At 34.8% G+C, this 8,570-nt stretch overlaps 1 pseudogene; it reads left to right on the top strand.

The window, feature by feature from the left end:
- The first annotated feature begins 1,356 nt into the window (after positions 1-1,356).
- On the top strand, positions 1,357-5,553 carry LOC131065619 (bifunctional pinoresinol-lariciresinol reductase 2-like; annotated as a pseudogene).
- Positions 5,554-8,570: the final 3,017 nt, after the last annotated feature.

Here is an 8,570-nt window from a genome sequence, read left to right as displayed (position 1 = left end):
CTGTCCAGCCCAAGCCGTAGCATGATACAAAAAACTACAGAAATCTGCCCTGAACCATGGTGAAATCCACCCTTGAACAATAAACTTTCTCTATGATTCAACAATAAAGTGTTCTTGTTCCCATGTTATGCCTCCAACCTGAGCCGTAGCACAACACACAAAACTGCAGAAGTCTGCCCTCAAACAGTACTCAAATCTACCCTTGAACAATAAACTTGCTCTACACTCAAACAATAAACTTGCATTGCATTCAAACAATAATGTTTTCGTTCGCGTGTCAGTCTGCCTTTTTCCACGTTAGCCCCATAAAAAATGCTCCATGTTAGTCTATTGTCTGACGAACGTACAATTTTTTGGAGCCCACGCCCTTTTTTTCTCACCAGGTATGTCATTCGAATGCGGTTTCTTTATTCGCCAACGATTTCTTTATTTTGTAGCTTTAATGTGTGTGTTATGCACAAAAAACCGTCAGTAACCACAAAGCGATTTGCGGCCATCCTTCGGCATGTCCACGTAATTTCGTGTTGGCCCCAAGGATTGAAACCGGCGAGTCAATGACAACTCCACGTCACATGCCGTGGGTCCGGCCGCTACGACAAGTTGGCATGGTATGCATGTCTTGGACATGTATGTCGATGCATGTCGTTGATATGACAAGTCTATTTTGGAACAAAATAGACGCATCCGAGACAATGTACCAAGTTGGGCTACCTACTCACACAACATTCATTGTGTGTGGGTAACGTCTTGTCATATCTATTTCCTTGCGCAATATAGAACAGACACGAGTTTGGCAAGTACCATCATTATAGATGATAGTGATACAGGGAAGATGTGGCAGGTCGACTAACTTGGATAAAATCTCCACCAAGATTTTCCAACAAGACTGACTTGGGAGTGATTGTGGAAATCTAGGTAATGACATTGATCTCCACCAAGATTTTCCAACAACCCCTTTCACTCTTTTCGTTCTAGTTTGGCAACAACTACAGCAAAATACACAAAAAGATTGCCAGAGGAAGAAAATATGGTGGGCATTCCCACATAAATAGCCTACTGGCTAATTACAATTACATATATTGAATCACATGTTCCTTAACAAAATGAATTGGCCAGCTATTGGGGGTTGACATACCACGAATTCCTCTACAAACAGTTGCAACAAATTGTGTTATTAAATTTGCCCATGGAGCACATTTTGTTTCACTTTTTTACAATCAAGCAAAAGAAAAAAATATCTAAAAATGGTTAATATGCTACGCTATTGCTATAAGATCATGGAATGAAATGGGGATGAACAGGACTTGAAGAGGGCTTAGAACAATATTTTGGAGGGAGAATGATTTTTGTGAAGAAATGGGAAGGGAAGAATCAGGAACATGTGAGGAGAAGAGCAAGATTTTGATAGTGGGAGGAACTGGTTACATAGGCAGGAGGTTTGTGAGAGCCATCTTGAGCCTTGGCAATCCCACTTATGTCTTGTTTCACCCATTTATAGGTCTTGATATTGAGAAGTTGCAAATGTCATTTTCTTTCAGAAATGTTGGTGCCCATCTTGTTAAGTTTGGTATCACAATTTATTATTCATCAATGTTTTTCCAAGATTTAATATTAAGATTGAGAAAGTAGCTAACATGAAAAGAGAAATGAAACCATAGATTTCAAAGATTGACGGGAATATGCTCATGAAATCAGATGGATCATGGAACATGATTCGAAAGATTGATAAAAAAATATATCAATAAAATCAAATATATAAAAATTGATAGAAAATATATTCATGAAATCAAATCTACGAATATTTCAAACTTTTATCATGAATTGGGAAAATTTCATTTAATTCATTTCTTTTAATTGAAAGTATTTTTGTAAACTTATCTATGGCTAAACATGGAAATTTTGATGATAAAGAGAGCCTTGTGGCCACTGTGAAGCAAGTGGACGTTGTTATATGTGTGATTGTTGGAAACCACATCCGCAGTCATGCAATCCCTGAACAGATGAAGTTGGTGGAAGCCATTAAAGAGGCCGGCAACATCAAGGTATGTTGTACACAGATGTATATATGCACAGATCTACTTCAAGGTATTAGGATACTTGGAGAAACCAAAAAGAAAAAGAAATCAATGTTTATAAAAGGAAAGGAAAGGGTCTTTTATCGTCCATGATGCCAACCATCTATGTATGGCACTACAAACAAGGGATACATACCTTACCCCATGTGAGATTTGAACTTGTGACCTCTTTTTCAAGAGAAGAAGTTCTCCACCACTAGAACAACTCAAGTTGTACTAATTATCTTTGTCTAATAGAAATAGTGAAAGTATATCACACAGTATTATACAAAGTCTAGTAATCATTATCTATTCAAGCAATACCTAAGTCTAGTTTGTTTTTTCACTTTTGTAATTTTTAAGAGATATCTTCCATCTAGATTTGGAATAGACCCCGACAAAATGATGGACGCAATAGAGCCAGGAAACGTGACTTTCATTGATAAAAGAAGTGAGACGTGCGATTGAAGTAGCAGGGACCCCTTACACCTATGTCTCTGCAAACTGCTTTGTCGGTTACTTCGTAGGGGGTCTTGCCCAACGCGGTCGTTTGACACCACCCAGTGACATATTTTTCCTCTACGGTGATAGCAATGTAAAGGTAATTAGTGTTTTTGATGTGAAGATTTTTATTATCAATATTTTGGATCAAATTTAATGATTTATTTATTTATTAAATTAATTTATTTTATTTGTAATTGTAGCAATTTGGGTGGATGAAGATGACGCTGCAACTTACACATTAAAGTATGATGTGGATCCTTGCACTACTAACAAGACTCTTTACATACACCCTCCAGCCAATATTTTGTCACACAAAGAGGTGTTTGAATTATGGGAGAAAAAGTTTGGCAATGTCATGGAGAAGATATTCAAGCAGCGTATCTAAAGTGGGGTATGGAGATTCTTGCCCAGCGCATCACAAAAAATTTCAATAACATCATTCAACAAGGGTTCCCTGCAGATTGGACAACTAGCTTAGCAATACCTCTTTTCAAAAGCGGTGATGTCAATAATCCCTCTAATTATAGAACCATCATGATAAATCCTTTGTTTGCAAATTTGTTTGGTAGCATGATAGAAAACCGAATCACGAAATGGGCAGGAAAAAAATGATAAACGTGCTAAAGGGAAAGCGAGTTTCAGACCTAAGCATTCCACAATTGACCATGGTATTACTTTAAGACACATCATTGAAAAAGATTGGAGCAAAAGGAGGAAGTTTTTTGTTGCTTTGTAGATTTCAAAAAGGCGTTTGATACAGTCCCTAGAGATAAGCTTTGGCAAATAATTGAGGATATAGGGGTTCCCATACATCTTAGTGCAGTTTTTCATAGGCTGTATGAGGAGGTTAAAGTCAAAATCAGAACTTCGGCTAGCATCTCTGAAAGTTTTAGAAGCGATATCAGGTTCAAGCAATGGTGCCCTTAGTCTCCTACTCTCTTTGGTTTATACATTGACAAATTTGAAGAGTGGTTAAACCTTCAAGAAGGTGATGGTGTTCATTTGGGTGAGTTTGTTATAAGACTCCTTTTGTATGCAGATGACACTATTTTGATGGCTAGATCTTCCCTTGGCTTACAAGAGCACTTACACTCTCTTGAGCAGTTTTGTAGAACAGTTAGGATGCAAGTCAACATTAGTAAGACAAAAGTGATGATTTTCTCCAACAAAAAGTATAACCATCATAAGTTCTTCTTTGAAGGCAGTGTTCTTGAAGAAGTGGCAGACTACAAGTACCTTGGAATCAATTTCAACAACAAATTAAGCTGGGCAGGATGTAGAATGAAAAGAACGTTAGGAGGTTGAAAAGCATTTTATGCTTTCCAAAATAGGTGCAGGGAGGCAGAGCTATGGGATTGGAAGACTACCCAAACTCTCTTTGGGCTTTTAGTGCTTTCGGTTGTACTTTATGGTTGCAAAGTGTGGGCCAGTAGCACCTCTGATGTATAATGGAAACAAATTGAGCAATTTCAAAAATGCTTGATTAATAACAAGTTCAAACTCAAAAGTTCAGTCCCCTATGATATCATGTTCAGTGAAGTGGGGGCGACACCTATAGAAGCAATCGCTTTGGCTATTTTAATAAGTTACTTGAGAAGAATTGAGGGTAGATAGCCTAAGGCCATCTTCAATGACACATTATGCAAAAGTAAGAAGAGTTGGATGCGACAAAATGACAAATGGTTTAGAAAATGGGATATATAGTTGAATATGTGCCCCACGAATAATAAGGAAATAAAGGCTTATGTTATTGATAAGTTTCGCAAGCGTGCTTGGGGTAAGGAGCTAGGGAGGAAGAAAAAATACTATATTGAAGAATTCAATCCCTCTTGTAGCCATCATCAAAAAGCGTACATAAGGGCCAATATTCCATGGAGAGCCAAAATCCTCATTGCCCAATTAAGAACTAATTCTCATCAGCTCCACTGTGAAACTCGATGTTGGAAAAGACCGAAAGAGGCTTGGGAGGAAAGAGTGTGCATTTTTTGCACCTCAGGTAAAGTTGAAACATAAAAACACTTCATTTTGGAATGTGACGCTTTCAAGACCAACAAAGACAGCTATGAGAACATGCTTGCGGACAGCTCTTGGGATAATTTATTCAGCGAAGAGATTGTGAAGGAGATAGGGGTTCTCATCATCTCGCTACACAAAAGAAGAGTTGAAATGTAGAAGTCAGTTTTTGGAAGGGCTGTCCCATAGGCTATATTTAGCCTCGTGGATGTTAAAATATTTTATTCTTCTTCTTTTCTTCTTCTTTGTTAAGAGATGAGTACTTGAATCTTATGAAAGGTATCTCCTACTTTTGTTCAATATTTTCTAATTTTCTTCAAAGTCAATGTTTTTTAATCAAGATTCATAATAGAAGAGTTGATATTGAAAGAGATTTGAAAATGTATTAAAAATGGGAATCTTCATTCTTTAAATTTCTCTTAGAAATGATTGATTCCTTGATAAAAATTTGCAGTAGAAGAGTCGACATTGAAAAGAATTTGAGATTATGTTCTAAATTTTTTCAAAGTCATTGGTTTTTTTTAATCAAAATTCATAATAGAAGAGTCAATATTGAAAGAAAATTGAAAATGTATTAAGAATGAGAATCTTGATTTTTTAAACTTCTCTCCGAAATGATTGATTTCTTGATCAAAATTTACAGTTGATGAGTCAATGTTGAAAAGAATTTGAAAATATGTTTAAAATGCTTCTTTTGATCTTTTAGACTACTTGATCTTATGAATGTTATTTAAAATGTTTTCTTTCATTTCATTTCATTCTATTTTAAGTGACCAAAGTTATTTCTTGTTTCATGGGGGAATGATGACCTGCAGATCAGAGCTTGGCAGAACAAATTGGGATGACACATTTCTATCATATATTCTATGATGGATGCCTCTACAATTTTGAGACAGGAGAGGAGGCAAGAGAGGCTAGTCAGCTATATCCAGATGTCAAATACACCACTGTTGATGCATATCTCGACTGCTATCTAATATGAAAATCAACTCATCTCATTTCTTAACTGTTGTGGATATCATGACTATTATGTCTTCTTTTTTGTTCTTGTTGAAGCGAGACAATAAGTATTACTAGTGTGGGGTTTGAAATCATCAGTGTCATTTTATGATATTGCTATCGGGATTCAACTGTGTAGTTTTCAAGTCAAATTCATTGACCCACGTTTCATCAGTAGTGGACAAGAACCTGTTTCTCATGAGAAGAATAGTACATTTAGCACTCATTGCATCTAGGTGACGCTCACAAAGACGAAACATTGAACCTCCTCGAAAAATCACCAATCCTAATACTACTCCAACTCAGATAAACTTCATCATAGAACTTCCCCAAAATTAAACCTACTTAGATCACCCATCTTCTACTTATCAATAATAACAATCTCTTCAATTTCAATATTAATAATCAGTCATTTTGCCCTGCCACAACATTGATGATGAAAGCTAACCGACTTTTAGATGGTGGTATTTTAAACCTATTTAATATGTTATTCTGAGATTCTTAGAAATCAAGACAAATGCTATTGAAGATCTATTCCTTTTAATAAAATGCTGCGAAACATTAGTTTAAGACACTCTAAACCAGGAATAGTTGGTTTAACGTCACCCACACTGCCAAACTCGGGAGTAAATCTCTAATAACCCGACGGAAAGTAGGATTGAAATCATTTGAGGTTTGACCATAACTAAAATTATTTATGCCAAGAAATAGCAAAGACAAACTAATGTGACACAATCATTACGAATTAAACCCATGTGTGATAGAGCACAATCATATTATTATTTCATACTAATGTGACACAACACTCATTTTATTAATATATGCATTTCCAAGATCTCTAATGCTGTCTTTTTTATAGTATAGTTTCATGATTGTGGAGCATGATGGCTCAAAGAACATGGAGCATTGACCAAAGCCATTATCAACTTATCTCATATTTAATATAGTAAGTGGTATATAGTGAGTGTTATTTTGGTACACATGGTTGATTGATATGGTGTGGATTATATATTTCCTATCATTAATATTAATATCTTTTGTTTCTTATATTTTTTATGTTATCTCTAATTGATCATTTTGCAAAGCTTGCTAATTAGTTTGAATCCCACTATTGCCACTTAAAAATTATATCATTACAAGGAAAAATCACATAACAATCAAACATTAAATATATCATCAAAATAACACTTAATAATAAATCAAACTAATTATAGGAATAAAATGTCTATATCATTGTTCATTGAAGTACTTGTCGTTAGGCTAGTTATATTGCAATCGGTTGCATTGTTTTTTGTTAACTCATTATTATTCAATTGTTTCTCCACCAATTAGAATTATGTTTTTGTGTTTTTTTTTGTTTTGATCTATGTTTTTTAATTTTTATAAAGTTAAAAGGCATGATTTTTAAGTTTCTAAATTATTAAAATTGTTTTTCTCCAATCTAATTGACTTGGAAAATTTGCATCTTATTAGCGGATTTTCGAGATACACTATCTGAATGAATATTTTTAGGCAATTTTTTAGGTACGTTAAAATAAAATTTAGCGTGTTTGAATTTTCCTATCAAATTTATTTTACACATCCACTAAACAAATATTTAACAAATTCTAAAATTTTTTAAAATTATATTAAATTCAATCAAACTTTTTTCAAACTTTTTAAAATTAATATATAATATATACAACATTAAAAATATAAAAAATTAGATTGAGGTAATCCTTATTTGATTTAGTAATATAATTTTTTTCAGCATACTCTTGTTGGTTACTTTGTAGGGAGAACTCCCCTTGAAAGTGTGCTCAAAGACTGGGTTCCAAAAGCCTGGGCTCCTCATGGGGTCCGCTTAGCCATGATTCGAAACCTGACTAAAGATTTCTTTCTTTTTCATTTTGAGAATACCCAGTACCTTTTTGAGATTTTGCAACATGGACCTTGTTATGTCAAGTCTTCTCTACTTGTTTTCCAACCCTAGACTCGTGACTTTACTGTCTTTGATGACACTAGGCTTCAAGTGTCAGTTTGGATTGAATTTCCTGGGTTGTCTTTGCCTTGTGTGCCCTTTCTTTAGAATATTGCCTCCTATGTTGGTAAAGTTTTATGTATCGAACCTGATAGGCTCTTCCAGTCCCATCCTCAAAAATGGATCTATGTAGAAGTTGATTTGTCAAAAGACCTCAAAGAGTCCATTGACATCCAAATAGGGTCTTTACGACATACCTAGAAGGTTTACCTATTTTAACCTTCCTAATACTTGTTACCGTTGCCAATTTATTGAACATAAGATTAGGGATTGTCCCTTGTTTACTCCATGCCCTCAGCCTCAGCGTCAGGGTGAGCCTTCCCGCCAAGGGGATAAAAATGAGTTGAAGTCGGATGAGAAATGGACCACTGTGGTCAACCAAAAAAGTATAACCTTGACTTCTGGTTCTAGGTCCAGAACATCAGAGTCCACCAAGGACCTTTCAAACCCTAGTAATTGGGGGAATGTTGTGTTAGATGCAATGACAGTCCCAAAGACACTAAGAGGGGGGTGAATCAGTGTCTAATTGGTTAATGGAATATTTGAACTTATTTATAACTTTGCAACTTAAGTTAATGCACCGATAAACAAGAAATAATGTAGTAAAGAGAAATAACAGAGACAACATAAATGCACACCATAACACAGAATATTTTGGCGAGGAAACCCGGTGTGGGAAAAACCTCTATGGGATTTGTGACCCATAATATTTACTCACTGGCCAATATGAATAGATATTACTTACTGTAGTCACATAAATCTGTCCACTTAATTAAATGAATACTTAGTATTTATTTGATTATTTAACCATCAATTAATGAATTAATTAAATTAATATTTAATTAATTCATCTTAACCCTCTTCTCCTATTAATTAAATAAATTATTCAATTTATTTGATTTAATTCACTTAACCAAATTCAGACCATTAATTAAATAAATAAATCATATTTGTTTAATTAAATCTTCTCTCACATTTAA

This window comes from Cryptomeria japonica, chromosome 3 (assembly GCF_030272615.1).
Source record: "Cryptomeria japonica chromosome 3, Sugi_1.0, whole genome shotgun sequence".
Taxonomy (NCBI): Eukaryota; Viridiplantae; Streptophyta; class Pinopsida; order Cupressales; family Cupressaceae; genus Cryptomeria; species Cryptomeria japonica.
Note: the sequence above shows the minus strand (reverse complement) of the source record. Positions and strands in the feature narration are given on the sequence as shown.